We start from the raw sequence: 22028 nt of genomic DNA, 5'->3' as shown, positions 1-22028 counted from the left end.
AATTGCATAAAAATAAGGGATCTTACTAAAGTGATGGAAGTGCTCTAAATGTGTACTATGTATTTCTACTGAAAAAAAAAACAGCTATATTTGAAAGCACTAAAAACTCATATAGACTTAAAGGACAGACTTGTGGTTGTCAAGAAGAGATGTGAAGGATGAATGGATTGGGAGTCTGGAGTTAGCAGAGGCAAACAATTATGTACATAATGGATAAACAATAAGGCCCTACTGTATAGCACAGGAACAATAGTCAATATCCTGTGATAAACCATAGTGGAAATGAAAAGAAAAATGTATGTATGTGTATAACCGAATCACTTTGCTCTCCAGCAGAAGTTAACACACTGGAAATCAACTAAACTCCAATAAAAAAAATTTTTAAACGAATGTATCTTAGCTTCTTAGAGCTTTTGTAACAAAGTACCACCAACTTGGTGCCTTAAAACAAGAGAAAGTCACATTAAACTAAATTATACCTACAACAATCCTATTTTCAAATAAGGTCATAATCTAAGCTCCTGGGGTCGAGATTTGAATATATCTTGTTTGATGTACACAATTCAATACACAGAAAAGTAAAATCATAGTTCTGCTTGCAAATGTATGAACATTTACAGAGATAGGTATATTTTATAATATGTAAGTTAAACTTTGTAAAAAATGAATAAACAGAAACCTCAATAAAGTAGAGTTGGGAAACCACAAGGAGGAGCTCTCACGCCCTCTGATGATAGCACAGCCCAAAGGAAAGAAAGACTCCTTTTAAGGATTCAGCTAGTGAAAAGCCATGGAACCTTTGTTTACTACACCCCCATCCCCACCCAACTTGCTTTTCCTCTCTGTAAAAGCCTTCTCCTTCTCTTGCTCCTTGGGGACTTGCAGTGACTCAATATGGTTGCAGACCACCAAGTTAATATTCTCTGCTGATTCTGATTAAACCCATCTTTCATGGAGAAAAAATATCAGCAGTCTATTTGTTTCAGGTCAACATTTTAAATCAAGTAATTTTTAAAGAGTGGCAAGGAGATTTTTCAAACCATTGCTGGGATTCTGAAGTTCATATAGTCAGCACTATATCTTAACACACCATCTGAAAGTTTCAAGTCATATTTAGTGAACCAGCTATTCCATTTCTCATGTATAGCTCAGAGACACACTCACATGAGTTTAGATAGCACAAAATCAGGAACAATCTGAATCTCTTGGTAAATAAATTGAGATATAGCCAATCATGGAATACTATGCAACAATAACGAAGAATGAGATAATGTGACATTTAGTGACATGGAAAGAAATCTGAGATAGCTTGTTGTGAGGAGAAAAAAGCATACAACAGACTGACACACATACCATTTGAATAGAACACAAAAAGTCAACATCAGAAAAAAGTATACTACATGTTGTCTGAGAATACAAATGTAAAAAAATAATATTGAGCATTTACTACGTTCCAGGCTCTGTTCCAACAGAGTGACATATAATAACTTATTAACTTCTCAGAACTAATTAACTACTATATTATTATAGCTCATTTAAGGAAGATGAAGCTAAGGCACAAAGAGGTTAAGTTACGTCTCCAAAGATATTACCTGGTGGAATCAGAATTTGAATCCAGGCTTGTCTGAATTCAGAGGACTCTTTCCTCTCCGGGCTGTTTTATGTACTCCAGAAGACTGCACATTAAAATAATGAATGTGCTTATACTCACTGGGAATATACTACATACCGTCTTATAAGTTGCTTTTTTCATTTACAAGTCTATTATGAACACTGCCCCCATTTCATTAAGTAGTTCTCTTAAAAATGTATTTTGGCTTTTTCCCTTAATTACTCTTAGTCATCATGATAAACCTACTATGTTTGGGGAACTTGCAGGAGAGCTGGAGGTAATGTTAGAGACCACCTTGCTCACCTTCCTTGCTTATGAATGTAGCATATTCCCAAAGAGTATAAGCACACACACACATACACACACACACACATATACACGTGTGTATATGTGTATAGAAAATTTCACACATATAAAAAATTATCGGAGTAAGACAAAGCAGATTATTACCAGTGATGGCATTGAAATTACTGAAATTTTATTCTTGGCATGTTTTTGCATTTAATAATTTTTCTGTAAGGTACAGGTTTTACTTTATTAGCTGGAAAAAAATAAATCTTGTCGATGTTTTCTTCTGATCATTAAGTTAATATGTGTATCTTCTAATAGAGCTAATATTTTGTAACAACGTAATTGGAATTAAAGTGATAGTTGACCAAAAAAAAAAAAAAAAAAAGTCCTGAGCATTCACCTTCAGAAATGAGGAGAGGGGAATCCATGACTTCAGTTAGTAATCAATGGATTTTAACTTTTTTACTATTGTAGGAAATAATGCAGAGAGATTTGTATATCATTTACTCAGTTCAGTTCAGTTCAGTTGCTCAGTCGTGTCCGACTCTGCCACCCCATGAATCGCAGCACACCAGGCCTCCCTGTCCATCACCAACTCCCGGAGTTCACTCAGACTCATGACCATTGAGTCAGTGATGCCATCCAGCCATCTCATCCTGGGTCATCCCCTTCTCCTCCTTCCCCCACTCAGTTTCCCCTAATAATATGATCTTGCAAAATTGTAATAAAATAGCATTATCAGGCATTGACATTGGTATAATCCACTGGTAAGTCCACCTATTTTCACTCATTCATGTATGTGTATTTGGCTCTGTGCACTTTTTATCTATTTATTTTTGGCTGTGCTGGGTCTTCGATGCTGTGTACAGGCTTTCTCTAGTTTTGGTGAGCGAGGGCTACTCTCGAGTTGTGGTGCACAGGCTTCTCATTCCGGTGGCTTCTCTGGCTGCAGAGCACAGGCTTTAGGACTTCCGGGCTTCAGTAGTTGGGGCTCATGGGGCTTAGTTGCCCCGCAGCACATGAAATTTTCCTGGATGAAGAATCAAAAGTTCCATACATTCCATATGAATTTTAGAATATTTTTACTATCTCTGAAAAACTCTGTTGGAATTTTGATAAGATTTGCATTGAGTCTGTAGACTTGGGGGGGCAACATGGACATTTAAAAAATATTTTTCCAGTCTACAAACATGGGATATCTTTCCCTTTATTTTTATGTTATTCAATTTCTTTCACCAATGTTTTGTAATTTCCAGTATCAGGTCTTTCATCTCCTTGGTTAAATGTATTACAGGTCTTTCAATACCATAGTTTACTCTTAGCATGTAGAAATATAACTGATTTTTTCCATGTTGAATTTACATCCTGCAAATTTAATGAATTCCTTTACTGGTTCTAACAGTTTTTCTGGTGGCATCTTTAGGATTTTCTATATATAAAATCACATAATCTGCAAATGGAGACAATTTCACTTCTTCCTTTCCTACTTGGGTGCCATTTGTTTCTTCCTCTTGCCTAATTACTTCTGGCTAAGACTTTGAATACTATGTTAAATAAAATTGTTGAGAGTGATACCTTTGTCTTGTTTCTGATTATAGAGCAAAAGGCTTCAGCTTTTCACCATTACAGTATGATGCGAGCTGTGGGCTTGTCACATTTGGCCTTTATTATGTTGACATTCATTTCCTCTACACCTAATCTGCTGAGATTTTTTTATCATGAGCAGATGCTGAGTTTTGGCAAATGCTTGTTCAGCATCTGTTCAAATGATCATATGATTTCTGTCCTTCATTCTGTCAATGTGGTGTATCATGTATATTGATATGTATATGTTGAATCATTCTTACATTCTGGCAATAAATCCCATTTGATGGTACTGTAGGACCCTTTAAATGTGCTGTTGGAATTTGTTTGCTAGTATTGTGTTGAGGTTTTCTGCATTCATACTTATCAGGAATATTGTCCTGAAATTTTCTTTTCTTAGAGATCCTCATCTGACTTTGATATCAGGGTTCTGTTGGCCTCATTAGGAGCAATTCCTTTCCTCTTCAAATATTTGTGAGAGTTTGAGGAGGATTGACATTAATTATTCTTTAAATGTTTGGTAGAATTTACCCATGAAACCGTGGGGTCTTGGGCTTTTCTTTGTTAGGGCTTTTTTGATTACTGATTTAATCTCCTTATTAATAATTGATCTGTTCAGATTCCCTATTTCTTCATGATTAAGACTTGGTAGTTCACATGTTTTTAGGAATTTATTGATTTCTTCCAGGTTGTCCAATTGGTTGGTGTGTAATTGTTCACAGTAGTCTCTCATTATCCTTTGTGTTTCTGTGACATCAGCTGTAATATATCCTCTTTCATTTTTATTTATTTTAATCTCTTTTTGTCTTAGTCTTGCTAAAGATTTCTCAATTTCATTTATCTTTAAAAAACTCAACTCTTTCTATTGTTTTTCTAGCCTCTGTTTACATTTATCCAATATAACTATGTGTTCAGTGATCATGAACCCAACTAGGTCATGGCCTAGTTAGTACCTATAAGTTTATTGCTGAGCTAAGCTGTATACATGGATTATCTTTTCTCAGTAATGTAACTTTACATTTTCTTGGAGTTGATAATTGCTTCAGTTTTCCATTTGCTTAGCTTTCACACTCCACAGAACTCTAGAGATCATTTTAACACTGTTTTCCTCACAGTCAAGTGAAACAGTTATATTCCTCTCTCTCAAGTGCCTCTGTGTTCCTGTTCTAATCTGTTGTGGCTGTTCGCTGGGCCTATTTCCCAATGTCATCTAGAGACATCCCCTCAAAACCATTCTTAAAATTACCTCTGCCTCTGCTTTCTGCTGAATCCCTCCCCTAGAAATCTTATATTTCTGTCTTTTGGCTACTTCTTTTTAGAGGAATACTTTGTCCAATAGCTTTCTGAGAACTTACAAATATTAAGGAAAAAAGCTTTCCCTTAATACTTGGTTGCTCATTTGAATGGCATAGAATTCTTATTGAGAAATCATTATTAGTCAGAGAATTGAAATCATTGCTCTATTGTCTCCTAGTTTCCAACATCATTGCTAAGATAACTAATACCATACTCATTTCCAATTCTTTGTATATTGTCTCCTTTTTGTCTCTTTTGAAGCATTTCAGTTTTTCTTTATTCCCCTTGTTTTAAAATTAAATAATGATGTGTATTAGTTTTATTATTATTGTTGTTCTGTTCTGGTCATTGGGTTAGAAAGAGAGTGTTTTTCAAAACTGGAAAATATTTCTTGTATTTTTTTCTTTAATAGGTTTTCTTTTCTCTGTAATTCCTGTTCTAGTTTTTAAAAAACTCTCTTTAGTAAAATATTGAATCTCTTGGATCGATGGTCAAATTTAAAGTATGTATATATGTGTTTCTGTGTTTTTATCTTTTGGTACTACTTCCTCTGAGATGTCTTTGATTTTATCTTTCAACTCTTATGTTTATTTTGTTCTTTAAAAAGTTTGGTTATGATATCTTAATTTAAAAGATCTCTTTCATACATCTGATAGTTTATCTATGATTTCCTGTTTCATGGATATTTCATGAATTATAAAGTAAAATTAGCTATAATAATAACTAATATTAGTTGAACCATGCAGTACTTTAAGAACTTTGTGAAATTAGCTCCTTTAATCCCCAGAACCATGGACTGAGGGAAGGGAGTGGTTCTCTAAAACAAAACACAACAAAAAAAAGGCATTGATAATAGAAGAAAAGGAAAGGAATGTGGCATGTCAAAAAAGGACAGATAGCCATGAAAGAATGATTCAAAGTAATATATACCTACCAGGAGAAGGGGACGCCAGAGGATGAGATGGTTGGATGGCATCACCGACTCAATGGACATGAGGTTGAGCAAACTCTAAGAGATAGTGAAAGACAGGGAGGACTGGTACCCTGTGGACCATGGGGTTGCAAAGAAGTCCAACAAGACTTAGCAACTGAACAGCAACAACCAGGGCCCAGGCACTATTGTAGGCCCAGAGGCTGGGACGTTGGAGAGGGCGATAAGGCACCATTCCTGCTGTATTCACATCCTTTAGTATAGTTGAAAGCTAATGGCATTTGCCACTTGTCAGCCCCTGATGAATTCCTCCCCCAGTGCCTTGAAGCAGCCAGGAGCTCTGCAGGAGAGGCCTCTTGGAACAGGAGGAGGAAAGGGAGGGGACCTTGGAGTTGCTCCTTCTTTGTGAAAAACTTTGATGGGAAAATTGTCAGCTGTACTCCCACTCTCTCTGAAAGTCAGTGTGATGCTGTATCCATCTTAATCACCATCGGAGAGAGCAGGCATTTTAATAAGCAGCATTATTCATGAAAACTGTGTTCTCCTTTCCCACTTCCTTCCAAAATAAGATAGACGTGAACTTGTAATGAACTCCTCATTTGTCTCCTTCTTGCCTCTTCTTTATATTTGAAACCTGTTACCTTCCCACCATGGTCTCCATCCTCTGGACATCTCTGGGGAATAACTGAGGAGCAGCTGTCCACCTGGGGCTGGGGGGCAGGGGAGGGAGAGTGTGGCTGGAGGTGTCTGGACCCCTAGAGTGTAGGGACCTGTCATTACAAATTGAGAGGCCAAAGAGATGGGATCCCTGCTGTGGTGGAACCTAGAAGTCATTCACTGAACCAACGACTTATTTAACAAGTATTAATTTGTCACTTAATGTGTGTTTTGCTGAGTACACAGTGAATCAGATATGATTTCTATCTCTGGCATGCATACGCGCTAAGTTGCTTCAGTAATGCCTGACTCTTCATGACCCTATGAACTGCAGTCTGCCAGTCTCCTCTGTCAATGGGATTCTCCGGGCAAGAATACTGGAGCGGGTTGCCACACCCTTCTCCAGGGGATCTTCCCAACCTAGGGATCAAACCCATGTCTCTTATGTCTCCTGCACTGGCAGGCAGGTTTTTACCACTAGTGCCACCTGGGAAGCCTTCTATCTCCAGAGGAACTATCAATTCATTCAAGAAATAGTTTTGAGCTGTGGAACAGACCCCAGACAAGATTCTCAGTATGCACATGTATTATGCATTGTAATTCATTGCCTTATAGGGACACCTACATATTTTAGGTATTGTACTAGACACTGGGCTTATAGAAACATAGAAAGTCCAAGCCTCTGTTCTACTCAGGGTCTAGAAGAGAAGGTTAGGAAAAGAAAAGAAATCTATAAAACATATGTATTGTGGGGGATGACACAGGAAACAGCTCACAACTTCTCCCTTCTAGAGATTTCTCTGTGTGTTTCAGAGGCACTATTGCACCTTCCTGTACACAGTGATTGTTTCAGAGATGGAGCAGGACTCAGACTGAATAATGCAACACTTTGTGGGGACACTGCTGGGACCACGGAGTAAGGCATGTGTTTATATTAGGGTTTCTCAGTGTGCACCTTGCTACCATATGGAGAGAGAGTTGTTGTTGTTGTTGAGTCTCTCAGTCATGTCCAACTCTTTGAGACCCTGTGGGCTGCAGCACACCAGGCTTCCCTGTCCTTCACTATCTCGCAGAGCTTGCTCAAACTCATGTCCATTGAGTCAGTGATGCCATCCAACCATTTCATCATCTGTCGTCCCTTTTACCTCTTACCCTCAATCTTTCCCAGCATCAGGGTATTTTCCAGTGAGTCTATTCTATACATCGGGTGGCCAAAGTATTGGAGTTTCAGCTTCAGCACCAGTCCTCCCAATGAATATTCAGGAGAGAGCCTGCCTGAGAATAAAACCCAATGAGGAGCAAAATAGAGCAGAGATGAAAAGAGATCAAAGCCTTTTGACACTGGAGTGCCTGGAACCGGTCATACCTAAAGTAGTCATATAAGAGTAATCCCTGAACTCTTGGGGATTTTAGGGAGGCCTCAATTTTGAGGCTTCACTTAATTGTGCATTGTAGATTCTTCTATTTTTTAATTTTTTTTTTACAAATTGAAGATTTATGCAAATCCTACATGGAGCAAGTCTATCATCATCATTTTTCTGACAACATTTGCTCATTCTATGTTTCTGTGCCACATTTTGGTAATTCTCACAATATTTAAAATTTTTCCATATTTTATTTGTTATGATGATCAGTGATCATCATGTTATCGGTGATCTTGGACTTTACTACTTTGGCTCACTGAAGGCTCAGATGAGAACATATTTTTTTTAGCAATACAGTATTTTTAAAAAATAATTATTTCTTTGTTTGGCTGTGCCAGGTCTTAGTTTTGGCATGCAAGATCTTCAGTTGCAGTGTGTGGGAACTAGTTCCCTGACCAGGAATGGAACCCTTCTGTTAGAAGCACGTGGACTCTTGGCCACTGGACCACCAAGGAAGTCCCCAGCAGTGAAGTATTTTTAAATTAAGATATATACATTGCCTTCTAAGACATAGTGCTTTTGCATACACAATAGACTACAGTAGGGTGTAAACATAACATTTATATGCACTGGGAAACCAAAAAATTAGTGTGACTTGCTTTATTGTGATACTTTCCCATTGTTGTTCAGTAACTAAGTCGTGTCTGTCTCTGCAACTCCATGGACTGGAGTTGCACACCAGGCTTCCCTGTCCTTCACCATCTCTCAGAGTTTGTCTGTTGAGAAGGTGATGCCATCCAACCATCTCATCCTCTGTAGTCCCCTTATCTTCCTGCCTTCAATCTTTCCCAGCATTAGGGTCCTTTCCCATGAGTCAGTTCTTCACATCAGGTGGCCAAAGTATTGGAGTTTCAGCTTTAGCATCAATACTTCCAATGAATATTCAGGTCTGATTTCCTTTAGGATTGACTGGTTTGATCTCCTTGCAGTCCAAGGGACTCCCAAGAGTCTTCTCCAGCACCACAGTTTTATTTATTTATTTATTTATTTTTTAAAATTTATTTATTTATTTTTAATTTTTACTTTACAATTCTGTATTGGTTTTGGCATAGATTGACATAAATCCACCACAGGTGTACATGCGTTCCCAAACATGAGCCCCCCTCCCACCCCCCTCCCCACAACATCTCTCTGGGTCATCCCCGCGCGTCAGCCCCAAGCGTGTCATATCCTGCATCAGACATAGACTGGCATTTCGATTCTTACATGATATTATACATGTTTCAATGCCATTCTCCCAAATCATCACACCCTCTCCCTCTCCCTCTGAGTCCAAAAGTCCGCTATACACATCTGTGTCTTTTTTGCTGTCCTGCACACAGGGTCATCATTGCCATCTTCCTAAATTCCATATATATGTGTTAGTATACTGTATTGGTGTTTTTCTTTCTGGCTCACTTCACTCTGTATAATCGGCTCCAGTTTCATCCATCTCAGCAGAACTGATTCAAATGTATTCTTTTTAATGGCTGAGTAATATTCCATTGTGTATATGTACCACAGCTTTCTTATCCATTCATCTACTGATGGACATCTAGGTTGTTTCCATGTCCTGGCTATTATAAACAGTGCTGCAATGAACATTGGGGTACATGTGTCTCTTTCAATTCTGGTTTCCTCTGTGTGTATGCCCAACAGTGGGATTGCTGGGTCATAAGGCAGTTCTATTTGCAATTTTTTAAGGAATCTCCACACTGTTCTCCATAGTGGCTGTACTAGTTTGCATTCCCACCAACAGTGTAGGAGGGTTCCCTTCTCTCCACACCCTCTCCAGCATTTATTGCTTGCAGATTTTTGGATCACAGACATTCTGACTGGTGTGAAGTGGTACCTTATTGTGGTTTTGATTTGCATTTCTCTAATAATGAGTGATGTTGAGCATCTTTTCATGTGTTTGTTGGCCATCCGTATGTCTTCTTTGGAGAAATGTCTATTTAGTTCTTTGGCCCATTTTTTGATTGGGTCGTTTATTTTTCTGGAATTGAGCTGCAGGAGTTGCTTGTATATTTTTGAGATTAGTTGTTTGTCAGTTGCTTCATTTGCTATTATTTTCTCCCATTCGGAAGGCTGTCTTTTCACTTTGCTTATGTTTTCCTTTGTTGTGCAGAAGCTTTTAATTTTAATTAGATCCCATTTGTTTATTTTTGCTTTTATTTCCAGAATTCTGGGAGGTGGATCATAGAGGATCCTGCTGTGGTTTATGTCGGAGAGTGTTTTGCCTATGTTCTCCTCTAAGAGTTTTATAGTTTCTGGTCTTACATTTAGATCTTTAATCCATTTTGAGTTTATCTTTGTGTGCGGTGTTAGAAAGTGATCTAGTTTCATTCTTTTACAAGTGGTTGACCAGTTTTCCCAGCACCACTTGTTAAAGAGATTGTCTTTACTCCATTGTATATTCTTGCCTCCTTTGTCAAAGATAAGGTGTCCATATGTATGTGGATTTATCTCTGGGCTTTCTATTTTGTTCCATTGATCTATATGTCTGTCTTTGTGCCAATACCATACTGTCTTGATGACTGTGGCTTTGTAGTAGAGCCTGAAGTCAGGCAAATTGATTCCTCCAGTTCCATTCTTCTTTCTCAAGATTGCTTTGGCTATTCGTGGTTTTTTGTATTTCCATACAAATCTTGAAATTATTTGTTCTAGTTCTGCGAAAAATATCGCCGGTATCTTGATAGGGATTGCATTGAATTTGTAAATTGCTTTGGGTAATATACTCATTTTCACTATATTGATTCTTCCGATCCATGAGCATGGTATATTTCTCCATCTATTAGTGTCCTCTTTGATTTCTTTCATCAGTGTTTTATAGTTTTCTGTATATAGGTCTTTAGTTTCTTTAAGTAGATATATTCCTAAGTATTTTATTCTTTTTGTTGCAATGGTGAATGGAATTGTTTCCTTAATTTCTTCTTCTACTTTCTCATTATTAGTGTATAGGAATGCAAGGGATTTCTGTGTGTTGATTTTATATCCTGCAACTTTACTATATTCATTAATTAGCTCTAGTAATTTTCTGGTAGAGTCTTTAGTGTTTTCTATGTAGAGGATCATATCATCTGCAAACAGTGAGAGTTTTACTTCTTCTTTTCCAAAGAAGGAAAGAAATCTTAAAAATTAGGGCAGAAATAAATGCAAAAGAAACAAAAGAGACCATAGCAAAAATCAACAAAGCCAAAAGCTGGTTCTTTGAAAGGATAAATAAAATTGACAGACCATTAGCCAGACTCATCAAGAAGCAAAGAGAGAAAAATCAAATCAATAAAATTAGAAATGAAAATGGAGAGATCACAACAGACAACACAGAAATACAAAGGATCATAAGAGACTACTATCAGCAATTATATGGCAATAAAATGGACAACCTGGAAGAAATGGACAAATTCTTAGAAAAATACAATTTTCCAAAACTAAACCAGGAAGAAATAGACAATCTTAACAGACCCATCACAAGCACGGAAATTGAAACTGTAATCAGACATCTTCCAGCAAACAAAAGCCCAGGTCCAGACGGCTTCACAGCTGAATTCTACCAAAAATTTCGAGAAGAGTTAACACCTATCCTACTCAAACTCTTCCAGAAAATCGCAGAGGAAGGGAAACTTCCAAACTCATTCTATGAGGCCACCATCACCCTAATACCAAAACCTGACAAAGACACTACAAAAAAGGAAAACTACAGGCCAATATCACTGATGAACATAGATGCAAAAATCCTCAACAAAATTCTAGCAATCAGAATCCAACAACACATTAAAAAGATCATACACCATGACCAAGTGGGCTTTATCCCAGGGATGCAAGGATTCTTCAACATCCGCAAATCAATCAATGTAATTCACCACATTAACAAATTGAAAAATAAAAACCATATGATTATCTCAATAGATGCAGAGAAGGCCTTTGACAAAATTCAACATCCATTTATGATAAAAACTCTCCAGAAAGCAGGAATAGAAGGAACATACCTCAATATAATAAAAGCTATATATGACAAACCCACAGCAAACATTATCCTCAATGGTGAAAAATTGAAAGCATTTCCCCTTAAGTCAGGAACAAGACAAGGGTGTCCACTTTCACCACTACTATTCAACATAGTTCTGGAAGTTTTAGCCACAGCAATCAGAGCAGAAAAAGAAATAAAAGCACCACAGTTTTAAAGCATCAATTCTTGGGTGTTCAGCCTTCTTTCTGGTTCAACTTTCACATCTGTACCTGACTACTAGAAAAATCACAGTTTTCGCTACACAGATCTTTACCGGCAAAGTGATGTCTCTGCTATTTAATACACTGCTTAGGTTTGTTATAACTTTTCTTACAAAGAGCAATTGTCTTTTAAATTCTGTGGCTTCAGTCACCATCCTCAGTGATTCTCGACCCCCCAGAAATAAAATCAGTCACTATTTCTACTTTTTACCCATCTATTTGCCATGAAGTGATGGGACAGGATGTCATGGTCTTAGATTTTTGAATGTCAAATCTTAAGTCAGCTTTTTCACTCTCCTCTTTAACTTTCATCAAGAGGCTCTTTAGTTCCTCTTCACTTTCTGCCATTAGAGTGTTATCATCTGCATATCTGAGGTTGTTGATGTTTCTCCTGGCAATCTTGACTCCAGCTTGTGATTCATCCAGCCTGGCATTTCAAAAGATGTACTCTGCATATAAGTTAAATAAGCAGGGTGACAGGATACAGCCTTGGTATGCTCCTTTCCCAATTTTGAACCGGTCCATTGTTCCATGTCAGGTGCTAACTGTTGTTTCTTGACCTGCATACAGGTTTCTCAGGAGGCAGGTAAGGTGGGCTGGTATTCCTGTCTCTTAAAGAATTTTCCACAGTGTGTTGTGATCCACACAGTCAAAGGTTTTAGCATAGTCAGTGAAGCAGAAGAAGATGTTTTCTTAGAATTGCCTTGCTTGTTTTGGTGATCCAGAGGATGTTGGCAATTTGATCTCTGGTTCCTCTGCCTTTTCTAAATTCAGCTTGTACATGTGGAAGTTCTCAGTTCATATACGGTTGAATCTAGCTTGAAGGATTTTGCTCACTACTTTGCTAGCCTGTGAAATCATTGCAATTGTACAGTAGTCTGAGCATTCTTTGGCACTGTCTTTGGGACTGGAATAAAAACTGACCTTTTTCAGTCCTATGGCCGCTGCTGAGTTTTCCAAATTTGCTGGTATATTGAATGTAGCACTTTAACAGCATCACTGCTTTCCTGTGCTGTTCGCTTTATTGCAGTGGTCTAAAACTGAGCCCTCAGGATCTCCCAGGGATGCCTTGACGTGGATCATTAAATCTCCCCTTTGATCTAAGCCAGTCTGAGCTCTGTTCCTAACTAATATAGAATCTGATACATATTAATATTTCCCAACTCTTCAGCCTTTGTAGAATCAAAGAGGACCACGTGTCACGTGTCTCCAATTCCTAAAATGAGATTTTATTTTTTATACAGAAAGAAATAAAAGAGATCCAGAGAAGGTAATTATTTTCGTAAGATCACACGATCACAACTCTGCCACATAGCAGATTTGAGATTTGGATTTAAGTTAGTCTGATTCCAAAGAAACAGTTCTTCATCATCATGATGGAGGCCCCATATAACTTATACTCAGAAAATGTACTGTTGAATCCTAGAAGGCTGGGATGGGGGCATGGTAGAAAGCTCAAGAAGCAGGAGATATACAAATATTTATGACTGATTCTAGTTGTTGTACAGCAGAAATCAGCACAACATTGTAAAGCAATTATCCCCCAATTAAATTTAAAAAATAAATAAAATGTACTCTTAACTATCAATCACCAGAATTTTAAGGGGGTTTCCTGGTGGCTCAGTCAGTAAAGAATCCACCTCCAGTGTAGGAGATGCAGGAGACCAGGGTTCAATCCTTGGGTTGGAAAGATTTTCTGGAGAAGGAAATGGAAACCCATTCTAGTAGTCTTGCCTGGGAAACCCCATGAACAGAGGGGCCTGGTGGGCTACCATGCATAGAGTCTCAAAGAGTTGGACATGACTTAGTAGAAATTTTGCATGCGTGCATGTGTGTATATATTATTTAATAATCACAAAATATCTATGAATTGGATACTTTTATGCTCACTTTACAAATGGGAAAACTGAGGTTCAGAGAGTTAACTTGGGCAAGATCACTTACCATTAAGAGGCAAATCATTAAGAGGATTGGAACTGAAACTGCTCTTGTTCCAAAGGTCCCTTCTTATTCTTTCCAGAAAATCAGTTTCCCAAACTTATTCACTGTTATCTACAGGGGATCTGATTTTATCTCCAAGAATGCCTTTGCTGTGCTGCACAGCTACAGTCCATCTTGCTGCTGTTCCAAAACTCTTCACCCTGTGTACTTTCCAATACCCAAGGGAAGAGAAAGTACTGAGCTCTTTGGGTTAAAATGGCATTTTTAAAAATGCTCTTGGAGAACAAGATGGTGGAGGAGTAGGTGGATGTGGAGTGCATCTCTCTCCACGGATACATCAGGAATATACCTTCAGACACAAAAGTGTATGCAGAACACCAGCTGAGAGAAGACAGGAGTACCTGACCAGCGGAAAAGAATATATAGAACCTCACAAAATTCAAGATCAAGCCCTGAGCCCTTGGAGTGGGAGCCCTGACTCCAAAACCCTGGTCTACCAGATAACTAACCTTAGGGATTATCGAATAGTGAGAACTCCCACAAAGGAAACCACTTGAATACAAGACCTGGCATCACCCATCCATCAGTAGAACCCTGTGCAGGAGGCCTCATCCAAACAAGAAACAAAACAAAAACACAAACCTAATCATCAGCAGACAGGATTACCACCTCACTCAGCCCTGCCCATCAGAGGAAAAACAAACAGACAAACAAAAAACTCAGCACAAATCTCACCCTATACAAAGCTTACAAAAACCACTGCACCAAACTTGGGAGAGCAGAAACCAAAAGGAAGAAAGAAGTCAACCTTAAAGCCTGGGAAAAAGGAGACCTCAAGCACAGTAAGTTAAAAAAAAAATAATGAAAAGGCAGAGAAATACTGCACAAATGAAGGAACAAACTAGAAACCCAGAAGTCCAAATAAATGAAGAGAAAATAGGCAAACTACCCGAAAAAGAATTCAGGATAATGAGAGTAAAGATGATCAAAAACCTTGAAAACAGAATGGAGAAAATGTAAGAATCAATTAACAAAGACCTAGAAGAATTAAAGAATAAACATAGAGTCAAACAAAACAATTACTGAAATGAAAAATACTCTAGAGGGAATCAATAGCAGAATATCTGAAGCAGAAGAACAAATCAGTGAACTGGAAGATAAAATGGTAGAAATAACTTCTGAAGAGGAGAATAAAGTAAAAAGAATGAAAAGAACTGAGGATAGTCTCGGAGACCTCTGGGGCAATATCAAATTCACCAACATTTGAATTATAGGGGTCCCAGAAGAAGAAAAGAAAAAGGAAAATGAGAAATATTTGAAGAGAGTATAGTTGAAAATTTCCCCAACATGAAAAAGGAAATAGTCAATCAAGCCCAAGAGGTGCAGAGTCCCATACAGGATAAAGCCATGGAAAAACAAGCCAAGACACATATTAATCAAACTAACAAAGATTAAACACAGAGAAAGAATATTAAAAGCAGCATGAGAAAAGCAACAAGTAACATACAAGGGAAACCTCATACGTATAACAGCTGATCTTTCAGCAGAAACTCTACAGGCCAGAAGGGAATGGGAGGATATATTTAAACTACTGAAAGGGAAAAATCTACAACCAAGATTACTGTACCCATTAAGGATCACTTTCAAAATTGATGAAGAAATAAAAAGCTTTTCAGACAAGCAAAAGTTAAGAGAATTCAGTACCACCAAACCAGCTTTACAACAAATGTTAAAGGGACTTATATAGTTAAGAAATACAAAAGAAGTAAAAGATCTATAAAATCAAGCCCCAAACAATAAAGAATATGGCACTAGGAAAAAATATATCAATAATTACTTTAAATGTAAATGGATTAAATGCTCCAACCAAAACACACAGACTGGCTGAATGGATACAAAAAGACCAACATATATGCTGTCTACAAGAAACCCACTTCAGACCTAAAGACACATATAGACTGAAAGTGAGAGAATGGAAAAATATATTCCATGCAGTTCAGTTCAGTCGCTCAGTCGTGTCTGACTCTTTGTGACCCCATGAATCACAGCACGCCAGGCCTCCCTGTCCATCACCAACTCCCAGAGTTCACTCAGACTTGCATCCAAGTGGGAAGCAAAAGAAAGCTGGAGTAGCAATTCTCATATCAGACAAAATAGACCTTAAAATAAAGAAGACTACAAGAGATAAAGAAGGACAATACATAATAATCAAGTGATCAATCCAAGAGGAAGACCATATATGTATATATATATATATATATATATATATATATATATGCACCCAATATATCTATGTACCCAATACAGGAGCACCTCAGTACATAAGACAACATTAACAGACACAAAAGAAGAAATTAACAGTAGCACAATAATAGTAGGAGACTTTGACACTCCACTCACACCAATGGACAGATCATCAAAACAGAAAACAAATAAGGAAACACAAGTCTTAAATGATACATTAGATGAGAGGGATTTCATCAATATCTTCAGGACATTCCATCCAAATGCAGAAGAATACATCATCTTCTCAAGTACATACGGAACATTCTCCAGGATAGACCACATCTTGGGTCACAAATCAAACCTCAGTAAATTTAAGAAAATTGAAATCGTATGAAGCATCTTTTCTGACCACAATGCTATGAGACTAGATAGCAATTACAAGAAAAACCTCTTAAAAAAAACACAAATACGTGGAGATTAAACAATACGTTTTTAAACAATGAACAGGTTACTGAAGAAATCAAAAGGGAAATCAAAAAATTTCTAGAAACAAATGACATTAAAAATACAACAACTCAAAACCTATGAGATCAGCAAAAACAATTCTAAGAGGGAAGTTTATAGCAGTACAATCCTACCTCAAGAAATAAGAAAAACATCAAATAGATAATTTCTAACTTTACACCTAAAACAACTGAAAAAAGAACAAAAAAACTCCAAAATTAGCAGAAGGAAAGAAGTCATTAAGATCAGAGCAGAAATGAATGAAAGAAGAAATAGTAAAGATTAATAAAACTAAAAGATGGTTCTTTGAGAAGATAAACAAAACTGACAAACCTTTAGCCAGACTCATCAAGAAAAAAAGAGAGAAGAATCAAGTCAACAAAATTAGAAATGAGAAAGGAGAGGTTACAACCGACAATGCAGAAATACAAAGGATTATAAGAGACTGTTATGAAGAACTATATGACAACAAAATGGATAACCTCGAAGAAATGGACAGATTTTTAGAAAAGTTCAATTTCCCAAGAATGAACCTGGAAGAAATAGAAATTATGAACAACCCAATTACAAGCACTGAAATTGAAGCTGTGATCAAAAATCTACCCCCAAACCAAAGCCCAGGACCAGATGGCTTCACAGGAGAATTCTATCAAACATTTAGAGAAGAGCTAATACCTATCCTTCTAAAACTCTTTCAAAAAATTGCAGAGGAAGAGACACTTCTAAACTCATTCTGTGAGGCCACCATCACCCTGATACCAAAACCAGACAAAGACAACATAAAAAAAAGAAAACGACAGGCCAATATCATTGATGAACATAGATGCCAAAACCCTCAACAAAATTTTAGCAAAAAGAATTCAACAACACATTAAAAAACTCATACACCATATCAAGTTTGGCTTATTCCAGGGATGCAAGGATTCTTCAATGTATGCAAATCAATTTATGTGATGCACCAAATTAACAAATTGAAAGATAAAAACCATATGGTAGTCTCAATAGATGCAGAAAAAGCCTTTGACAAAATTAAGGACCCATTGATGATTAAAACTCTTCAAAAAATGGGCATAGAAGTAACCTACCTCAACATCAGTTCAGTTGCTCAGTCGTGTTTTACGTTTTGCCACCACATGGACTGCAGCACACCAGGCTTCTCTGTCCATCATCAACTCTTGGAGCTTACTCAGACTCATGTCCATAGAGTTGGTGATGCCATCCAACCACCTCATCCTCTGTAGTCCCCTGATCTTCCTGCCTTCAATCCTTCCCAGCATCAGGGTCCTTTCCAATGAGTCAGCTCTTCACATCAGGTGGCCAAAGTATTGGAGCTTCAGCTTCAGCATCAGTCCTTCCAGTGAATATTTAGGACTGATTTCATTAGGATGGACTGGTTGGATCTCCTTGTGGTCCAAGGGACTCTCAAGAGTCTTCTCCAACACCACAGTTCAAAAGCATCAAGTCTTAGGTGCTCAGCTTTCTTTATAGTCCAAATCTCACATCCATTCATGAGTACTGGAAGAAATATAGCTTTCATTAGATGGACCTTTGTTGGCAAGTAATGTCTCTATTTTTTAATATGCTGTCTAGGTTTGTCATAGCTTTTCTTCTAAGAGGCAAGCACCTTTTAATTTCATGGCTGCAGTCACCATCTGCAGTGATTTTGGAGCCCAATAAAATAAAGTCTCTTACTGTTTCCATTGTTTCTCCATCTATTTGCCATGAAGTGATGGGACCAGAAGACATGATCTTAGTTTTCTCAATGTTGAATTTTAAGCCAGCTTTTTCACTCTCCTCTTTCACTTTCATCAAGAGGCTTTTTAGTTTTTCTTTGCTTTCTGCCATAATGGTGGTGTCATTTGTATATCTGATGTTATTGATATTTCTCCCAGCAATCTTGATTCCAGCTTGTGCTTCATCCAGCCAGGTATTTCATATGATGTACCCTGCATTTAAGTTAAATAACCAGGGTGACAATATACAACCTTATATATAAAGGAAAGTACTCCTTTCCTGATTTGGAACCAGTCTGTTGTTCCATATCCAGTTCTAACTGTTGCTTCTTGACCTGCATACAGGTTTCTCAGGATGCAGGTCAGGTGGTCTGGTATTCCCATTGCTTTCAGAATTTTCCAGTTTGTTGTGATCCACACAATCAAAGGGTTTGGTGTAGTCAATAAAGCAGAGGTAGATGTTTTTCTAGAACTCTCTTGCTTTTTTGATGATCCAACAGATGTTGGCAATTTGATTTCTGGTTCTTCTGCCTTTCTGATTCCAGTTTGAACATCTGGTAGGTCACACTTCACATACTGTTAAAACCTGCCTCGGAGAATTTTGAGCATTACTTTGTTAGTGTGTGAGATGAGTGCAATTGTGTGGTAGTTTGAACATTCTTTGGCATTGCCTTTCTTTGGGATTGGAATGCAAACAGACATTTTCCAGTCCTGTGGCCACTGTTGAGCTTTCCAAATTTGCTGGCATATTGAGTGCAGCACTTTCACAGCATCATCTTTCAGGATTTGAAATAGCTCAGCAGGAATTCCATCACCTCCACTAGTTTTGTTCATAGTGATTCTTCCTAAGGGCCACTTGACTTTGCATTCCAGGATGTCTGGCTCTAGGTGAGTGATCAGACCATTGTGGTTATCTGGGTCATGAAGATAGTAACATAGTAAAGGGCATATATGATAAGCCTACAGCAAACATTATTATCAATGGTGAAAAACTGAAAGCATTCCCCCAAAGATCAGGAACAAGACAAGGGTGTCCACTTTCACCACTATTATTCAACATAGTTTTGGAAATCCTAGCTACAGCAATCAGAGAAGAAAAAGTAATAAAAGGAATCCAGATTGGAGATGAAGTAAAGCTCTCATTGTTTGCAGATGACATGATACTGTGCATAGAAAACCCTAAAGGTATTATCAGAATATTTCTAGAGCTGATCAGTGAATTTAGCAAAGTCGCAGGATACAAAATCAATACACAGAAATCACTTGCATTTCTATACACTAACAATGAAAAATCAGAAAGAGAAATTAAGAAATCAATCCCATTCACCATTGCGACAAAAAGAATTAAATATCTAGGAATATCTAACTTACCTAAGGAGAAAAAAGAACTGTACACAGAAAATTATAAGATACTGATGAAAGAAATCAAAGATGACATAAACAGATGGAGAGATATTCCATGTTCCTGGGTTGGAAGAATCAATCTGGTGGAAATGACTATACTACCAAACACATTCTACAGATTCAATGCATTCCCTATCAAATTACCAATGACATTTTTCACAGAACTACAACAAAAATTTCACAGTTCATATGGAAACACAAAAGACCCCAAATAGCCAAAGCAGTCTTGAGAAAGAAGAATGGAGCTGGAGGAATCGACTTTCCTGACTTCAGATTATACTTCAAAGCTACAGTCATCAAGACAGTATGGTACTGGCACAAAAACAGAAATACAGACCAATGGAACAAGATAGAAAGCCCAGAAATGAACCCATGCACCTATGAGTACCTTATTTTTGACAAAGGAGACAAGAATATACAATGGGGCAAAGACAGCCTCTTCAATAAATGGTGCTGGGAAAACTGGCCAGCTACATGCAATAGAAAGAAATTAGAACACTTCCTAATGCCATACACAAAGATAAACTTGAAATGGATTAAAGACTTAAATGTAAAACCAGAAACTATAAAACTCTTAGAGGAAAACATAGGCAGAAGACTCGATGACATAAATCAAAGTGAGATCCTCTATGACCCACCTCCTAGAGGAATGGAAATAAAACCAAAAATAAACAAGTGGAACCTGATTAAACTTAAAAGCCTTTGCACAGCAAAGGAAACTATAAGCAAGGTGAAAAGACAACTCTCAGAATGGGAGAAAATAATAGCAAATGAAACAACTGACAAAGGATTAATTTCCAAAATATATTAGCAGCTCATACAACTCAATACCAGAAAAGCAAACAACTCAATGAAAAAGTGGGGAAAAGACCTAAACAGACATTTCTCCAAAGAAGACATACAGATGGCTAACAAACGTATGAAAAGATGCTCAACATTGCTCATTATTAGAGAAACGCAAATCAAAACTACGATGAACTATGACCTCACACCAGTCAGAATGGCCATCATCAAGACGTCTACAAACAATAAATGCTGGAGAGGGTGTGGAGAAAAGAGAATGCTCTTGCACTGTTGGTGGGAATGTAAACTGATACAGCCACTATGGAAGACAGTATGGAGATTCCTTAAAAACCTAGCAATAAAACCACTATATGACTCAGCAATCCCACTCCTAGCCATATGCTCTGAGGAAACAAAAATTGAAAAAGACACATGTATTCCATTGTTCATTGCAGCACTATTTACAATAGCTAGAACACGGAAGCAACATAGATATCCATCGACAGATGACTGGATAAAGAAGTTGTAGTACATATACACAATGAAATATTACTCAGCCATGAAAGGAATGCATATGAGTCAGTTCTAATGAATCTCAAGCCTATTATACAGAGTGAAGCAAGTCAGAAAGAGAAAGATACATATCATATACTAACGCATATATATGGAATCTAGAAAAATGGTACTGAAGAATTTATTTGCAGGGCAGCAATGGAGAAACAGACATAGAGAATAGACTTATGGACAGGGAAAGTGGGGAGGAGAGGGTGAGATGTATGGAGAGAGTAACATGGGAACTTACATTACTGCCAATGGGAATTTGATGTATGTCTCAGGAAACTCAAACAGGGACTCTATCAATCTAGATGGGTGGGATGGGGAGGGAGATTGGAGGGAGGTTCAAAAGGGAGGGGGTGTATGTACAAATATGGCTGATTCATGTTGAGGTTTGACAGAAAACAAAATTCTGTAAAGCAATTATCCTTCAATTAAAAAAAAATGCTCTTTCTACCTCTCCTTTCAACAGTCATGGAAATAACACTGTATAGTTTACTTTTAATCTGGTTTTCTTCTGTCTTATTTATTTTTTTTATTTTTAACTGGAGGATAATTGCCTTATAATGTTATGTTGGTTTCTGCCTATAATAACATGCAGCAGCCATAAGTATGTGGTATATATGGTAGGATATGTATGTCAGTACTACTTTCTCAATTCATCCCAGCCTCTTCTTCCCCTGCTCTGTCCACCAGTACATTTTCTACATCTGTCTCTCTATTCCTGGTCTGCAAATATTAATAGGTTCATCAGTACCACTTTTCTAGATCCCATATATATGTGTTAATATATGATATTTGTTTTTCTCTTTCTGACTCACTTCATTCTGTATAAAATCTTATTTTTTAAATAGCACACATGCTAAAATTCAAACAGT

Source organism: Oryx dammah, unplaced genomic scaffold, assembly GCF_014754425.2.
Source record: "Oryx dammah isolate SB20612 unplaced genomic scaffold, SCBI_Odam_1.1 HiC_scaffold_2, whole genome shotgun sequence".
In the NCBI taxonomy this organism is placed as follows: Eukaryota; Metazoa; Chordata; class Mammalia; order Artiodactyla; family Bovidae; genus Oryx; species Oryx dammah.
The sequence above is the reverse complement of the archived record's forward strand: the minus strand, read 5'-3'. Positions refer to the sequence as shown.